Source organism: Terrapene carolina, unplaced genomic scaffold, assembly GCF_002925995.2.
Source record: "Terrapene carolina triunguis isolate 2854851 unplaced genomic scaffold, T_m_triunguis-2.0 Scaffold130, whole genome shotgun sequence".
Classification (NCBI taxonomy): domain Eukaryota; kingdom Metazoa; phylum Chordata; order Testudines; family Emydidae; genus Terrapene; species Terrapene triunguis.
This window is the reverse complement of record NW_020664481.1, coordinates 18564067-18582906: the sequence shown is the minus strand read 5'-3', so window position 1 is coordinate 18582906 and position 18840 is coordinate 18564067. Positions and strand designations below refer to the sequence as shown.

The 18840-nt window shown below is 39.5% G+C and overlaps 1 protein-coding gene across 5 annotated transcripts in view; it reads left to right on the top strand.

The window, feature by feature from the left end:
• The first annotated feature begins 372 nt into the window (after positions 1–372).
• The window catches only part of EYA2 (EYA transcriptional coactivator and phosphatase 2), a 152660-nt gene continuing 134192 nt past the window's right edge, over positions 373–18840 (top strand). For 3 of the 5 annotated variants that reach the window (XM_024204436.2, XM_024204432.2, XM_029911793.1), the window contains exon 1: positions 554–679. The gene's annotated coding sequence lies outside the window, so the exon portion shown is untranslated. Of the gene's footprint in view, positions 447–553; positions 680–1513; positions 1568–18840 lie in introns of those variants that run through there. The other 2 variants (XM_024204433.2, XM_024204434.2) reach the window with 2 other exon arrangements.

Sequence of the window (18840 nt, the reverse complement as noted above, 5' to 3'; positions counted from 1 at the left end):
TCGCAATATCTGGTGTTTTACCTATGACCTCAGCTTCTGGAGACAAGTGATTCTATGACCATCTCAGAATTCTCTCCCTCAACTTTCTAGCCCTCATGTTTGAGGAGAAAAGCTTGAATGTGTAACCCAAGTGCGCCCTGCAGGCTCAGAGCTAGAAGGCAAATTAAAATAAATCCCAAATTATTGTTTTGGGTTTTTTTTTTAAACTCTGGTGATTTTTCAAGCCCATCTCATGATTTTTTTGGGGGGGAGGGGGCTGCTTTATGAAGCCTGGCTCCAACGTTTGCTTCACTCTAGGGATCCCCCCTCCTCCTTGCTCCAGCACTGCAGAGGCAGCCCGGAATTCTGCCATTCCCTAACAGTCCTGTGCCCCCGCTGCCCAACACCTGCCCTCCCCAGCAGCCCAGTGCTCCGGGCTCGCGATCGGACTCCTGGCAAGGGACAAGGTAAGGGCAGAGGCTTCACGTTCCCAGCGGGCATGTGCACACACACGCCGCACATGCTCACTGGGGCTGTGTCAGGAGTTTGGAGGGCACATTGGGAAGCCCGGCAGCTCCTGCTCTTACACCGGCTCTGGAGTTCCCAGCCGCGCAGCAGCTGCCCCAGCCTCCCTCCCCTGGCGGGCGGTGCGGGGACAGGGAGCTGAGAGCCCCGGGGCGAGCACCTTCCGCAGCCGGTGGTGAGTGCGACCCCTTCCCCTTCCCCGCCAGTGCGCTCGGGGCACTGGCCCCGGTGGGGACGCAGAGGGGCACCGGGGGGTGCTTTGGACACTGGTCCTTGCCTGCGAGGGGCGGGGAGAAGCGAGGGATGCTTTAGGCACCGGTCCCCACGCCCTTGTCTGGGGAGTGGGGATTTCAGCCGGGCTGCTTCCGAAGAGCTCCAAGTTGAAAGGAAACGTGCAGCCCTTTGCACAGGGTCTGGGCGCTGAGATGAACTACCCGGCTCCTGTCCTCCCCATGCTGCTGCCTTCTGTTTCTTGGTCTTCGGGGGGGCGGGGGGGCAGTGCATCCCCCAGACCAAGTGCCCCTCCACCTGCCCCATCGCAGGGAAGGAAGAGGAAACTGTCACTCACTTGGCCGCTTTGTAATGACACACGCACGTTTTTTTTCCTAGCAGAAGCAGAGCTTGAAAAAAACTCTTTCCCCCACTTTCTAAACTCGGAGACTTTACCGCGGCGTGCCTGGGTCTCTCCAATATTTCTCTCTCCCCTTGCCCACCCCAGCGAGGTGCACAGTGTGTGGAGTGGAGAGCAGGGACTAGGAGGAGAATCGCTGTCATTTTACACTGATTAAGCAGTTTTAAAAAAAATCAAACTCGTTAGCGTTTAAATTATGCTGTGTTTTTTTTTTTTTCCCCCCCCCCCCCCCATTAGTATTGTTTCTGGAGCAATTTGCAAAAGGCGAGGAGGGTGCATTTACTAGCCTGAGTAGGGGGTTTAAACAATGTTGATAAGAGTAGGAGGGAGTTCTTTGTGGGTAAAATCTTCTTTAGTGACACTAGTTAGCTCGTGGGGGTTGAAGCAGGAGAGCGGATTATTGAATTAATTTTAAGCCTCATGCCATTCTGGGTAGGTGACTATTGATTCTGCTTTCTCAGTTTTCTGTTAACACATGGAGTAATTGTTATTTGCTATAAGTCGATGGTGGCATGATTTACCCTAGATGGTAATAGCTTTGAACCATGTGGGAAAAGTGTGTGTGTGTGTGTGTGTGTGTGTGGACAGACAGTAATATACAAAATTTAGTAATATACAAAAATTAGATTTTTCCTTCACTAAAGAGCAATTTGATACATTTTTCATTTCTACTCTAAAGTACAAGTTATTTGTTCATAATAATGGTTAAGACTTGAGGACTTCTATTTATATTTCCACTTGGCCATTTTGTATCCTATAAATTAATTGCATTCTTATTTTGGTTTCATTGGCATACATTTAAAGCAGGGTACTAATAAATTGCCTTGTGTTCGTATTGCTGTAAATACCATAGTTAGGGAGCCTTAAATCTGAAATAAGTTGTTTCTGAGACACTTCACTCTTGCTAAGAAGCAGGCTGAACAGAGACAAGAATATTTAAATAAAGTAATTGAAAAATGAAATCTCACCATGAAATCTGAAGATGTAAAATGTTGGCTTAGGTTTGATGTAGTGAATAGCTTAGTGCCAAAAAAAAGTAACCTTAAAAAATGTCAGAAAACTGCCTTGCGAAAACACTGTCATCAATTCTGCAATGTCTTTTTAAGTGTAGTATTAATATTCATGTTACGTAATAGTTTGACTGGAGCATAAGATTTTAAAGTTTTATAGAATCAATTAAATTAGTTAATGTAGTTTTAAGAAACTCTGTGCAAGTCATTTAACTATTTTAAAACAAGATTATTTACAAACCACAACTGTTTGAGTAACTTAAATATAGATTTAAAATTAGTTAATACAAAATCTTTGTTCACAGTGAACATAGGGGGAAAAATTAAGTATATAAATCACACTAAAGGTAACACTCAAAGTTTATTTAATGTTTTTAATGTTTGAGTCAGAGAATGCCTCTAAAGGAAATTATTTCAGGTATACAACTGCCTTATTTCAAATTTAATCTATTAATGTAATGATACGTTCCTCTTGGATGAAATTTTAATTGTTAAAATACACATGGTTAATCAAACGTTTATTAGTCTACATCCAATTTATTAACAACCGTTTTGTTCAGTTTAGTATCAGGCATGCACATCCCTTAACGCTCCTAATGTAACTGGCAGGAATGGTTTATTGTTTAGATTTCCTTATAGAATTTGCTGGTTTACTGAGAATTTTCCTCCTCTGGCACGCTTTTCATGGAGGATTGTTATTCATAGTTTCCAAATACATCGAGTGCTTCTATTTTCATGTGACATTGCAATTCATATATATTGGAACATTCCTTCATGCTGATCCCAAGAAGATGGCAGATATTTAACCTGTTTGTTTATTTCCAAACTAACATATTAGCTCCTTTCAAGCTGCTTTTAGATTTAAAAACACAGGACAGGCTATCTTGCACCATCAGTTTTTAAAGACAACTCTAGTCATTTCCATTTCTGCTTAAAAACCAATGGCATGACTGGTCTTCTAATATTGTAAACATGAATATGAGAGACTTCATTATGGTTGTCCTACAAAGTTATAAGTATTTATAGCCTTGGATATGTTCCAATATAATCTTTTAAAATTCATAATTAAAATTCACTTGAAGTGGCATATTAAAGCCAATAATGCTGATAATTGTTTTTTTTAAACAAACTAATCTCTCTCCAAAAAACAAAATAGTTAAAAAATACTACCAAATGTGTACTTCATGATTCCATGTTGAGTCATAAAATTAATTAAAATCAAATTGTTAAGGAAAAATCATGTGACATCAAATTTATTTGAATTAACAGCAGGTAATATATCTCTCCATTAAACTTTATCATTTGTTTGTATTCCCCCTCACCACCATTTTGTTTTAAAATATTGCAATGAGACTTGATCCCCGTGACTTGCTAATTATATCATAATTTGGTTAAAATTGTCTAAATGTGCTACTGTTTAAAATATCTCACAACCTTTGCCATTTTAAATTTCATTATAAGAGCTTCGTTTCGGAGGAATAAAATGTTAGTTGTTGTTGGAGAGGGACTCTAAGAATCTATACAAAGCTACAATACGTGTGCAGACACATTACTATTATACAGACATGTTAAACTCAGACATGCACACTGGAAACAAGGGACATTGAGAATATTGTCATTTAGGGCATGCTCAGTGCTATTGCGTTGTGCTTAGATAAGTGATGGACGCTTTAGTTTTTGCTAAAGATTAAATAGTTTAATATAGGTATAATTCCTGCAAACACTGATGGACTTTCTTAACTTTAAGCTTGAGTAGTCCCACTATCATCAATGGGACTACTTGTGCTTAAAATGAAGTATGTGCCTTTGTGTAGGACCTGTGTATGTATTTATAGACAAACGCACTTTCAACAGAGATCTATTAAACAGATTTCCATAATTTTCTGCCGCCTTTTCAGCTATTTGTCATGCAGTAGTACAACAGTTAATCTGAAATTGGTTATAATTCTCTTCAGTGAAATTAGTTTCCTCTCTGCCAAACTTTGCAATAGCCAGATGTTTTTAAGGTGTCTTCAGCTGGAGTAACCAACTAGAACAGCATTGAAGACTAATTAATCTTTGCAGTAAACTCCTTCTGCAGTAAATTCGCAGGTTGTTATACTTAATATGTTGAAATGACTGTTAGGATTTTTTGTGCAGTGAAAAAACATTTAAAAGTTAAGTGAAAATAAAAAGATGTTTTCAAAAATACCTGAAAAATAGTTTGTAATTAATTTTGCCTGAGTGGATTTACTGTTAAGGTCAAATGGTTAAATTAAGTTGCAAATTCAAATTCTGTTAATAGTGTGTACGACCTAATCAAAGAATCTTGTTTTCAAATATGAGAATCAAAAATAAATGTTCCCTGGGGGTCAGGTAGGCTGTGTAGGGAAAACTTGTACTGCCATTGCCTATATTTTGTGGGTAAATGTAGGATGTCAGTCTCTAGGGTTATTAATCTGGTACCTCTCATTAAATTTCATTACAACAAAGACAGGGGAAAAAAATAATAGCAAGGAACATGTGCTAAATATACAGCGTATCTGAAACTAGAACTGTGAAACTAGCATATGTAGACCATAAACAAATTAGTTGCAGAATCACTATTCAGCGTTTTGACTTAAAATGTGTTTTTAAAAAAGTAGTGATTGAGCTAGTTCAACAAATCTCTTCACATACTGCCCATCCTAGTAAGAATAGGATTTAGAGCTAAGCAAACCCTGAACAGTTAACAAAAAAAATCCCCTTTTCTCCTCCTCCTCCATAATGACAGAAAGACCATCCTTATTAGATGCTTTTTGTTTGTTACAGTTATTGGCTGAAAGGTCCAATCAGAAAACAATTGGTGATGGCAACTTAACGCAGTTAAGATCTATAAATAAAGATGATGATGCATTGTTTTAACTTGTGTAATGGTGTTTAACAAACACCCTGTTTTAATCAGGTGAGGATAAACCCCTCAGTTAGGTGGCAAATAACTGCAGCTTGGTGACAAGAGTGTGTCACTCGGGGCTCAGAGCGGCTGCCGCTTGTCAGAGGACCTGATGGCGCTGTGGTTTGTGAAAGGAAAAAGGGAAATTTTCCTTCATCTGGTTGCAAAATAATTTATTTTGTGCTGATTAGACCTAAGGTTAATAAGAAAGGCCTGATTCTCCTCTCTGATAGGCTGTTGTAAATTCAGGAGTAATTCTACTGAAATTACACTGATGTAAAAGCAGAGTGAGAGAAGAATCAGAGCTAAAATATTATGGCAGAGGAGTCTATCTGCTGCCACACATACTGCATCTTCTTTCATTTTAAATAATCAGACCTCTGATTCATCCACTATATTATACTCTGGCTTTAGTTATGTATCTTTATGCCTTATTTAAAAATACTCGGCTTAATGCTGTATCAATTAAAGGGGAAAAAACCCCTACAGGATTATCACCCTTTGCATCTAAATGATCTAATGTGTAACTGCTTAACTCCTAGTACTGAGAGCCGTTAAATAAACTTGTTTATATGCTACTATGTTACTGAGTCATACTGTACAGTATATGGTTTGTTAGCACAGAGGAATAATTTCTGTTTAATAGCATGTGTGGAATGCCAGAGATCATAAGACATTTTTTTTTTTTTGTTAGCTGTGAAATACAGATGACATCTTCAATGGTCTCTTTTATCCCATTTTATCACCATACACTATTTGAATGCAATGTATTTAGCAAGTTTCTCTTCCATTCATGTGCAGAGGCTCTGCAGAAAGCCATAAGTCTGCTTCAGAGTTCTAGTAAAGTTAAATGTGAAGCATGTTAAACTAGATTTTTATTTTATGGATGATTCATGTAGTCAGAGAATCGTTAGGAAAGGTGGGTTAAAAAAAATGGAGAACCAAAAAATAACAGAAAAAGTAGTAGGTTTGGGTGAGGCAGGTAACACCTGGTTATGTCATCCACGATATAGAGCTTAACACTAATTCATAGTATCTTACAGAAATGTGAAGATGTAGGACCATAAGCTTGAGATGTCTAAGAACAAAAGTTTTGTACACCACACACTGTGTAGTCTGTGAACCTGTTTAATTATTTCCGTTTTCACCTAACAGCTGTTTTTTTGTTTTTGTTTTTAACAAAAAAGAGGAACTTTAGGACCCACAATACAGTAGCAGAAGTGGTCTCCTTTTTGTCTTGTTATGAAGGTTATTTGGGGCTTGGTGGGCATACTTGTGCTAGGTTGGAAGCATGCTTGAACTTGTGTGCCAGATTGAAATATTCAGAATAGTCAGGTACATTATAAACATGGTTAAGTGACTTGCAGGATCAAAATTGAAAAGGCAATCTCTTAAAACATTTAGAAAAATATTGTGATTTGTTTATGAACGTGCCAGTCAAAACAAATGCACAGCCCCCCACACACAGTAAGATACACATAACGTTCAAAGGAACTCCTTGGAATCCCTGTTTTCCAGTTCTCACTTAAATAGTCACTTAATTCCCTCACCACTCAAGCTCTATTTTTTTTTTTTTTTATCTCAAGGAAAGGGGAATGTTTTATGCTTTTTTTTGGTTGTTGTTTGAATTTTAAAAAGTGTTCGATTCTATGTTTCTTCTTCAGCAAGAACAAATAGAGGACTGTAACTGAGAGACTAATTAATATTACTTTACAACCTACAGACTGATTCATTGTCTTTTTTTATTTTTCATAACAAAAAGCCCACACCTCAAAAGTGACTCTGGGCAATGAAGATTTTAGTTAGTAGGCGTAAAAGTAAAACTATGACAATTAAATTTATGTAGGATGTTTTTTAAAAGTAAATGAATAAGGGCCCTAATGCTACAAAGAGAACCTGGGTTGTCCCAAAGAATTATCTTTGTTGAATTGGGGTCAAATGGCCTAATTTTGTACCACTGAAATCAATGGGAGTTTTGCTTTTGACTGCAGTGAGACAGGATCAGGACCAAACTGAGCTATGATATATTTTAATTGTTACAGAAGGAACCATATTATAAAGGGACTGTAGACGCTACAGAGAACATTGAATAATAAGTCCAAATCCTGCTGTCTTTGTTACGGCAATATTTTCACTGACTTCACTGGGAGTTTTCCCTGTTTGAGGACTTGCAGAATTGGGCCCATAATTTGGAAAGCACCTTGAAGATGAGAAAATTTACCATATAAGGGCTGTTGTGTTTCAGAAAAAGTGAAAGTCTGAATGTGTCTCTTTCTAAAAAGTCACTGATTATTTTGAGTGTGTACAATAGTTTCTTAATCACAGATTATTGCTACTACTTTCTTTTCTAGAAATATGAAGGATTCATTCAGGTTGGTGGGGAAGGGGGACTCATGAGAACCATATTTCTATATCTGAGTATGTATGTCTATGGGTTTCACCTGAATTATTTTCAAAAAGTACCCTCCCTGTATTTTTAAGAAGTTATTCGACAGCAATTTTGTTTCTTTACCAAAGGAGTGAAAACCCCAGGAATCCTTTTATAATTTGGAAAGAATGTCAGAAGAATAAAGTAGTTAAACCTAAGTGTATTAGATCATATGCTCTAAATGCATAAATAAGCATAACTGTGATTGCAGAAACCTAAGTTAAAGCCACTAACAATGCTCTCCCACAAACTCTGACTGCTAAAAGGGAATGACCTCAGCCATTGTGAAATTTGTGCCTGTTTGTTCACCGATGGTGGTGGAAGTGGAGTGTGTATTTTGTTGGGGTGTTGTGTTTTTATTAATGCTAGAGCAGAATACAGAGCCTGAAAATGCAGCTAATTGCAGCGAAAACCTTGGATATGGTTTCAAGGTTAGGGATTCTAAAAGCAGGTGAAATGACTATTCCATTGACAGACGGAGACTGACTGGTTGGAAGCCCGTTTGTGTGTGTGAGACAGTCCATTCCTAGTATATACACAATTGGTTTGCCTTTAAGAAAACGGGGGTTTAAAATACTTGGTTATAAACCTGACATTTCTTTATGTCCTATTCCTATGCCTGAGCACGGCATGAAATGTTAGTGGGTGTTTCATCATGCCAATTTTGGAAGCTTTTTGTCTCAAGTTTGTTTTTTCTGGGAAAGGAAAATGATGGGACCTGAACTTGGCTTCATTGAAACATCACTTAATTCAAAATTTTCATTCTATTGCATCGTTGTTTTCAGTGCATCAGAACATGCATATTACAATGCTGGTTATAATGAACTTTGGCTTAGAGCAAAGTCATTCTGTGGACGGAGTTCCACAGTCTGCATGGAGATTTCTGTAAGACAGGTCTTGGCTCCCTACTGTGTACTCATATGAACCCTTATAATTATGATCCAGAGGATTGCTTGCCCATTTTTAGTCATACAAACACTTGTAGGAAAATTGGTACTTTATACTGTTTAAGGGCACATGAGAACAGGTTTTGACTTGCAGCCTTGTATTGTAAACAGTTTGACCATCCTTAGTTTTGAGAAGGTGGACAACCTAATGAATGGAGAATGAAAGTGAAGTTGTTACTGGCTGAGTCTGAGATGCCATACCATAAAGACTCCTTGCTGAATGTAGCGGACTCCACAGAGAAGTTAACCAGAGTAGGAAAGGGGAGGGGAGATGGGGAGAATTTCTTAAACTCAGCAAATGCCTTTAAAACTGGAAATGCCTCTAGTATTACTCAGGCACCCACAAGAAACCGAACCAACAAGGGGAAAGTAGAGCAGGCATGGGGGGAGGGAGAAGTAATTTTAGTTGAGTAAGCAAAGCAATTATGGGGGCTTGTGTTATTCACAAGTGTCTGCACCACTCAAACACACCCATCAGTGGTTTCCACAAGATTGTGAAATAGTTTTGAAAGTTCTTTTCTGTGCGGCATTTTTATGTAACTCATTCTTTGCCTTTATTATATTTTCCCCTTAAATAATTTGCAATAGATTTAAATTCAGAACTGAGCCAAGTTATCTAGCCAGTTGTGTGACCCCCCCCCTTTGCATCTGATCATATTTATATATATAAAATACACACACACACACTGAATTAGTTTAAAACTTTAAAAGGTTTAATTCTAAATCCTTGAAGACTCCTTAGGAATGCAGCAGCCAAAATCTTGACATGCTTACCGAAAATGAAACAAAACTATTCTGTAAATATTTTTTTATGAAACGAAAGCACCGTTAAAATGCTTGGAGGCATTGAGCTAGGCATAGAGTTGGAAGTCAATGCTGATGTCTGGGGCTTAGTGCATATAATTTATTTTTACATGCATCGTCCCCCATATAGTACTTAAGTTTGGACAAATGTAGGACGCGTTTGGGCCTGATGCTGTTCCCAGTGCAGTAGGAGAATTTTGCTATTTAGAGCAGGATTGGGCCCTTTTTTTGGAGCATCCTTAAAACTTTTGCACTCACTGCAAAAAGTAATTGTACTAGTCTCATGCTGCAGTCATTGTGCACAAAACACCTATTGACTTAAGCCGTGTGTGTGGAAAATTACAAGGAGAGAGTGTCTCCAATATACAATGCACAGAAACGGGCACGTTATTCATGACGCTGTAAAGTTCATTTTATACAAGCTAACAAAAGCCAGCAAATCCAAAGGTGATGGAGGGCTGAAGTGAGCTCCTTATCATTCACTGACATGCTTTGCCTGTAAGCATCATAGCTCCTCTAGTGATAGTGTAAGTAACCTCACCTCTATAATGCTAAACCACAGCCGTGAGTTAGAGGGGGAGCATCACCTTTGATTTAATCCTTTTGGGTACATAGGTATGGCTGTGTGCCTGTGAGGGAGTATTCAGTTTTCTAGTTAAGAAAAGGGGGGAAGGAGGAATGACTCGCTTCTAGGCCATAGGAACCTTTATAGTCTGTTGTGTAAATGTGTATTTTAGATACTGTGTGTGCGTAGTCCGTTGGTTCGACGATGACGTTTTCATGCTCTCTCTTTTTGTGGATTCTGGAGTGACTCTGAAGTCCAAAGTGTGACGCGCATGCTTGTGAGCAGATCGGGCAGACAACGTCATTAGTGAGCGCCTTGGTAGCTATAGCAGTAGTACGACGCTTTTCCCTAGCAGCTAACAATCGATTATTTCTGTCCTCTTCAAAGGCTTGAAAAGCTGAGTGTTGTGTGTTGTCATGCTGATCTATTTAATGAAGCCTTCTCCAGATCATTCGGTTTTATTGCACCACAGTGTGTGCTGTTTTTGATGCTGTCCTTGTAGCACTTTCTGGGGCGGCCTTGATTCCGGTGTCCTTGTGCCAATTCTCCATAGAAAGTTTTTCTGGGGAGTCGATATTCAGGCATCCTAATGATGTGTCCAACCCAGCGTAGTTGGGCTTATATCCTCATGGCCTTGATGCTTATGGCATTTGACTTTTGGAGAACCTTCAGGTTGGTAATTTTGTCCTGCCAGCAGATCCCCATAATGGCACGCAGAGACCGCATATGGAAGGCCTTTAGCTGTTTGACATGCCATGTGTATAGTGTTCAGGTCTCACAGCCATAGAGGAGAGATGTGAGCACAAAAGAATTATAAAGTATTATTTTTGTTGAGAGGGTTATGTTGCGGGATTTCAGGACTTTGTTACGTAACTTTCCTAATGACCGAGAAGCTTTTAGATATTCTATATATTATAAAAAACCCTCCGTTCTTTCTGGGTTAAGGAGCTATTTCAGGTCCGCAGAGTAAAAACACATGGTCATTCAGATAATGCTGTGAGTGTACATAGCCCTTCACAAAATAGAATGAGATGTCCCCTGCCTTAAAATGTTTACTGTCTAAGAAGTGTTTGTGCCAAGTACTTTGCTGCTTTTTTTTTTTTTTTTGAGATGTTTCACTCAGTTCATTACCTCCAGAATTTTAATTTTTGGTTTCAATTCTTGAGAACAACCAGAGCACTATGGGCTATTCACTAGGTCATATTTGATTTCTCTTTATTAAAAAAAAAAAAATGGCCATGAAAGCAGTCTAATATACTCTGATTGGAAAAAATAGCTTAATAGAACAAAATGATTTCTGTGTAAAATATTTGATATATATAAATCTGCTTTCATGCCAGACTTTGGGTAGATCAAATTTTTACAAGTAAGTTATAAACACTAGGAAAACAGTGTACAATTTAAACCATTGATAGAACCTTAAGTTTAGCAGCACTACTGGGCAGTATCATAAATTACCGTCCTTAACTATTTCATTCCTAAGGATCCCAGTCCTCTAAACTCAATATAATCAAGATTACTTTACCCACTACTGTAATTCAGCCACGGATGCAATCGCCGTTTAACAGCCTACGGCAACATTTCACAGTACTGTAGGCCAGGAAGCGAAAAAAATACAGTGTCCGACTTGAACTATACAGGGGTTGTGGTGGAGTAGCTAGAATGTAATTACCTGAACTGGAATTCAGCCAGGATTAAGGGGCTGTTGCTCCCACTCTTGTGAGAAGTGCCATGGGATTTTAAATGCCCACAAATGTTCCGTGTCTCAGTTTTACATCTGTGCTAAGATTGTACTTCCAGCTGCACCGCTTTTCCCGAGGCAAGTGACTATGAAATACAGAAAGATGTTTGCACACATGCTTCGTGGTCAACTATACAAATTCTCTTCCCCCCCCCCGCACTCCCTTTGAATCCGAGAATAGAAAAATGATAAACACAAAGGTCAATGTTGTGCAACTGAAGTCTGAAGCAATGAAATGAGACTTGGTCAGTTGCTCGCTATGGATGTGTGTGTTGGAGCACATTCCTCCAACTCTGCTAGCCTCTGCGTTTCCTTCTTTCTTATCCATTTGCTTCCTTTTTATGTACTTTTCCTCCCCAGCAGCACAGCCCTCTAATAAAATTTGCTTGATATTTAATTGAACAAATGACTTCTACTTTTGCCTATTCTTCCCTTTCCTTGCCTATTTTACATAACCTAGTACTTATGTATTCAGAGACAGACATGGACTGAACGCGGGTTGGGAGACAGGAACTCGAGTTTTATCCTGGCTCTACCGCTAACTCCCTCTATGGCCTTGGGCAGGGCCGGCTCCAGGCACCAGCTGAGCAAGCAGGTGCTTGGGGCGGCCAAGGGGAAGGGGCGGCACGTCAGGCTCTTCGGCGGCGGGTCCCTGTCCCTCTCGGAGGGAAGGACCTGCCGCCGAATTGCCGCTGAAGAAGAACGTGGCGAGGTGGAGCTGCCGCCGATCACGATCGTGGCTTTTTTTTTTTTTTCCCCGCCGCTTGGGGCGGCAAAAACCCTGGAGCCAGCCCTGGCCTTGGGCAAGTCACTTAGACTCATTGTGTCTGTTACCAGTATGAGAAATGGGCATAACTGGTGGTACTGTGAGCTTTACTGATGTGAAGCCCTTTGGTTAGAAGTGCTGCATTAAGCCAGTGGTTTTCAACCTTTTTTCATTTGCATATGCTGAAAAAATTTGGAATGGAGGCGCAGACCCCTTTGGAAATCTTAGACATAGTCTCTGGACTCCCAGGGGTTTGCAGACCACAGATTGAAAACCACTGTTCTATGGTAACTACAACCTTTCGCTGACCCCTTTTACATAGTCTGCTGACCCAAAACCACTGCACTAAGCTAACTATATTAGGAATTAAGTAGATGATGAGGAAGTTTATATTCCTAATAAAAATGGCAAAACCCACTAAAATTACATATCTAAAGAAAATTTTTTAAATATTAAGTTCACTTTAATTTCAAAAATATCCACTTTGATAAAGCATGCTTTAAACAGTATGCCCTGACCACATTTTAAAACACAAACAAACCCAAGACATTACTGATGAAATCAAATTTTGCTGTTGAAGTCAACGAGGCCAAGATTCACTCTACAATTTTATAAGGCTTTTCCTGCTCCACTGCTGCTGTTTAAGGGCCTTTTCAGCAAGGAAGATGCTTTTCTGTTGACTGTTCTGATGAAACAATGAAATTGACTGTACACAAAGCGCTGTCACGCACTAAGTAAACTAACTGACGAAAAAGGGGAAAACAGGTTTTTGTTACCTTCTTTCAGTGGTAGTACACTTAGTTGTTACTTTTCACCACAGTAGGTACAATATTTTTTTTTAGACGGACAGAAACTTGCCCCCCATCTCCTCCTCCAAGTTGACAGCATTCATTTTAAAGGTTAGAATGTTTCTGTTGAAAAGGCAAAATAATTCAGTGCGTACCCCACATTTTATTGTTTATTGAAATGCCTTCCCTGATAAAATTTAATCATAAATAATGGTGTAGTTCTCTTATCCAGACAGTTGTGGCTTTTATTTTTATGGTCATCATGCAAAGGTAGCAAAGTTTGTCACGTAGAAGGAATTTTCCCACTGATTTTTTTTTTTTAAACAGAAGGAAAGAGCCTCTGGATATGTTAATATCTTCCACCTGGTATGGACTAGGAAGAAAATATTCTTCAGTCAGTGATTAATTTGTCACCGGGGTTCCTTGGTGACCAACGCAGAGATGTCAGTTCCAGGAGAAGTTTACAGAGCGAAGACAAAGCGTAATTTTTCCATTGCAGACACTTGCGAAGAAGAGAAACATAAAGACCTTGAAAGCAATACACCCAGCATGAAGGAAGATTCTAAGTGTATCAGTCACCAGCAAAATGACCAGGGAAGCATTCTACCTGCAAACTTCAATGAAATAAATTATATGGTGTTCTAGGAGGGAAGTCACCTGATACCACTTGAGAGAGAGAATTCTGACCTGCATTAATACTCAGATTGATTCTCAGCCCTCCTCAAAACTGCATGTACTGCAGGGAGACCAAACATTAACTGCAAAGTGTATTTAGCAACTAAGGATTTTTTAAATTTTAGCCCCACCGTTAAAAAAAGGGTTGATCTGAGATTTCTACTGTGGTTTAAATTAATAAATTAGGCAGAGAATATACCTACATCTATTGACAGCCAAAATCCATACAGAGTTAAGATCACACCTGTATCTCAGGCCTGACCCAGGGCAACCTGAGCCTTCAAAGTGGCAGGAAGTGTTGGGTTGAGGGCTTAACTCTTCCTTTTTCCTCATGAATAGCCATGCAATGTTGTGTGTAATATGTAAAATATTGAATGTAATAGTGCAGAAATTGAGTGATTATTTTTTTTTACACAAAATCTTGCTTGAGTTCTCAGGTGGTCATGCTCACTTCCATTGCATGTAACAGAACGGAATAATGATCTGATATAGCGGAACCAGCAACATTCAGGATTTCTGCAGTATCCACTATTTGTGTTCTCAAAAGTCAATGTACATCTTTAAAATGTCTCCAACAGTGTATCACTGCAAATTTTTAGCTCTGCCTGGTGTGTATTGTTTACTGGTATATTCTTCCAAAGAAAGTAGATGCTAATCCACTGGAGACGAACCTGAAATCTCCTGCATTCAGTGGTCATTTGGAGGCGGGAGAAACGTTATAGTCCATCAACAGCAAATTGCTGGAAGAGAAGTGATGGCTTTTTGCCATATTTTCCTCTTGAAATTCTAATAAACTCCTCCATCAAAACACCATGGAAAAAATAAATGGATGAATGAAAACTTTTTTTCATATGGAAAAAAAATCAGGATTTTGTTAAGTTTGTATCAGACTATGTGATCTGGAGTGCTAGCACATCCCATTTCAAAGTATTTCAGAAGGGAAACTATGGAAATAACATTATTTTCCATCTTCTCTGAAATGTGAGACAAGTCTGATAATGAGGAGCAGTTTCTGATCTCCAAAACCTTTTCAAAGAGCTCTGAATTGATGACAAAGTGCTGTTTGAGTGTCTTCCAGGTAGATGATTGTGCACACAAAGTTGAGTGCACATTTAGATGCAGTGTTGGAAAACGTAGCCCTAACCAGTCAGTCTTGGTTAGTTTTATAACATGCTGACTGCAGAAGTGTACACGTGTGTGCTTTAATGCTAAGGATTCCCAGTTACCTGGATTGTACAGTCATTTTTCCCCATGATGCAGAAGCTCCCATTTGTCAAAGAATTGTAGAACTGGAGCTGGTTGAACTGGGGGGAAGGAGGAGGGAAAGGTATCTTACCTAAAAACAGGGAAGAATTTTCCTGCCCTAATTTTTCAACCAGTTTTACATAGAATGTAGAAATGGAAAAGATTCTGTATGTGACCTTACCCATCCAATAGCGGCCAGCACGACTGTTCCCATCAGCATTATCTAGTGTTTTGCCCAGTCTAGTTCAAACTGTCTTCAGGAATGGAGCCTTACTTCCAAACCTAAGTCTAAACCTATATGCAGCTTCTATGGCAGAATTCTCCCAACTGATTTGCCTTGCAAAGGGAGTATGTCCTGCACTCAATTCCCAACAAGGCACTTAACATTAGTATAGATGGAAGCTGTGTGTGTAGGAACTGTGCGGAATATGCAGCAGAGGTCCTGGTACAAAGAGCAGCATTCTTTTCTCTCCTACTAGGGGGAATAGGGTTTACTTGATGTCTCATCAAACAGCTCATCAATAGCTGATGACAAAGCTGTAAGTGTAGATGATGTATTATAATGTTCCAGGTGCTGTACAGACATGTTTAAAATTTTTGGCCTTCTCCCCTTCCCCCAAATATCTACCTACATGCTTTCCTCTTGGGTTTGGGTGAAGGCATTTTAATAGCAATAACCTAAAAACCAGCTATAAGAAATGTTCCTATGCACGCAATCCTGCCAAGCCAAATTCCTGCCACAGGACATCATCTGCCGTTCTACAAGCAGACAAATATGTTTTTCTTGAGTCGCTCAGGCAGTCATCCCCCTATATGGAGATGAACTGCACTTCCTTCAGCTGGTATTAGCGCCACACTAATTTCTCTCCCTCTCACCAAGGGCTGACATTCACACCTGCTTCTGCATGGCATGTGTTCTTCCCCCTTTCACCCAACATCTCCTGTTGCAAAGACTGGTCCAAAGCCCAATCTACTAAGGCCACTCCCACAGGCAGCAACACTATTAACCACATAAACACAATCCCTTCCTCTAATGATAGTCTACGAGCACAACCCTCTTTGAGCTTCCTTAAATGGATGGTCTCTTCACTAAGAAAGGTGGCTGGGATTTGTGTCAGTACAAAAAGAAGATTGCTAGAAAACGTGGCATGTAATGAGAATGAAGTGCTGGTTCTGCAGTCATGAGGAACTTTGGTGGTTTATTTAATACTCACGGTGCACATTCTTAAAGTTCAGTGCATGCAGGCTGCACATCAGGCCCTGGAACTATATCAAATTCCTTACAGATCCCCAAACTATTCAACAAAATAAATCACTTGCCAAGACTTATGGTCAGAACGTGGTTCACAGATCAGAAATTAAGGAAGTAAATAGTTGGGACTTGGGCTATGAGAGCCATTTTCAAGTACCTTCCCTTACCTGTGCTCTTTATATTTTTAACGGCATTGTTTGCATGTTCAGAAATTCACATTTGTGCCTGCCATATTTGCATTCTTTTCCTTGCAAATATGACCTGGACAGTCTTGGATATTTGGTCCTGAAAGTCTTATAATAAGAGTAATATCTGCACTCATTGAGATCTTTGCGCTCAAAGATCTCAAAGCCCTTGACAAGTACTACTAACTAGGCCTCCCATCTAACCTGTATAGTAGGAGTGTTTTACTGCAGACAGGTCTGCATATAAAAACAACCTCAAAATTATGACTTTTTTTTTTTTGAGGAAAAAGACTTCTTACTCTGACTGAGTTATGGTCTAACCTTTCTCCCAGATTTTGTATGTAAGAAGTGCTGCTCAGAGATAAGCTGCTGAGTACCAAAATATAAGGGGAACTACAAGCATCTGTCTGTAAAACAGGAATTGTCTTTCACTGGGCATGGTTGAATGAATGTGTGATTGGTGTAATGATTTTAATTCCTACATCTTGCTTGCCTGGTATTTTTTAAAGTTATTTTTGAGTTGGGATTTTGGATGGTTGAGATAATGCCTGTGGACTTACCTGGGGCCTCAGATGCCTACAGGCCTATTGACTTTGGATCCATGGCCTTACTGAGCCTGAAATTACTGAAATGGGGAGGTTCTGCATTTTCATAAAAGTACTTAATCAGGACCCATTTGGTGATGCCAGTGAACTCAGAAAAGTGCTCCATTTGATTCACCAAGAAGCTCCTAAGAGGAGTTCCAAGGGGGAGGAACCAGTCAGGCACCATCTTAAAATTGAAAGGAAGAAGCTTTTGCTGCAGCATCTGGCTTGCTTGCCTGTAATGGCTGCTAGCCTCTAGCTATGCTGGCCACCAAGGGGTGGGAGTTTAACAACATGCAGCATTTAAGATTAGACATGTACACACAAGTAACTTGTAGCCAGACAGCAACTCCATCAACATTAAATACTGGTGCCAGTAAGACCACTGGTTAGCATTTGCAACCACGTACCAGCTTCCTGAGACTGAATAAAGCCACAAGAGCCATGACAATCATCCTGCATAAGTATTAACCTTTTTTGGTTTTGTTGCATTTTCTAACCTTTCTTAGTAGAGGGACACCTCTACCTCAGCATTTAGACTTTTTAATTCCAGCAGATGGCTAGGAGTGAGGGTGTGTGCATGGGTGTGTGTGGCTAGAACCCACAGAATTAATTTGAGAATGGGGCCTATAGGATAATTCCTCAAATACCTAAAACAACCCTAGCTTAAACAACCTTGTTGTCTAAAAGATCACTCATGCATGTATTTATGGGTTAGGAGTTATGTCTTATCCTGAAAAATCATATTATTTTCACCTATATTTGTCATTTGAATAGTAAAATGTAACAAGCTGCATCGTCTTTAATCGTATGGGAATGTTTTATTGTAATACCTATGTTTGGGGGCTAGGGAAAGAGAAGGGATTGGCTGTCACCTAACCAGTACATTAAATTGGGCAGACTACCTTAATTGGCATCAGTGCCTGTAGGCTTAACGTTGGCTTCAGCCTGGGAGTGACTTGAGCATCCCTGTATCAGATATTTGGTTGGAACAAATATATTGATTGGCACTAAGCTTGATAATGCCTTATTGCTTTTTGACACTGATAGCTAAACAAGACTGCTGCCTTCCCAAATTACATAAAGAGTTGTTGATTTATCAACCTGGTAATTAGATTAGTTTGATTTGATATTAACCCACTTTCTTAATTTGAATGGTTTACATGTATTTTATCTTGTTGCTTATTTAGTTTGATTAATATAATAAATTGGAAATCTGTGTGGTTTGGATGTTTCTTCCCTAGACCTTAGGCCTCTCAACCTGAGGAACCTCCAGAATAAATAAGAGGCCATGACCCAGCCTCAACATCATCCATAGAAGTGGGCTGGTGCCTGAACTCGAACGCTGTTGGTTTTTGAGGAAATGTCGACGTAGATATTGATAATTTCTTTCGATAAGTAATGTGGTTCCAAAAGCTTGTGGGTCTGGTGTAGTGGATATGAGCCAGTCAACCTAAAGGCTGACCAGTTCTCCATAATAAGTCTATACTCTTCACGTTACACATAGGAAAAATGAGACTTGGAGGTTAAGCTACATACCCAAGGTCACATCGCAAGACAGTGGTAGGGCTGTGATTAGAATCCCACCCAAGCTCCTGCACTAACCACTATATTGACTACTTATGCTTTTTACCAGATGTAGTTATAGCAATCCCTAAATTAGTTTTCCTTGTCTATACAGTTTGGAAACTACATTTTAATTAGCTTGTCCACATGACAATTCTCCCTTAAGCCGAGTTAATAGAATTGATTGACTAGCTATTTTAATTACTGAGCATAGACTAGATATCTACGAGAAAAACTT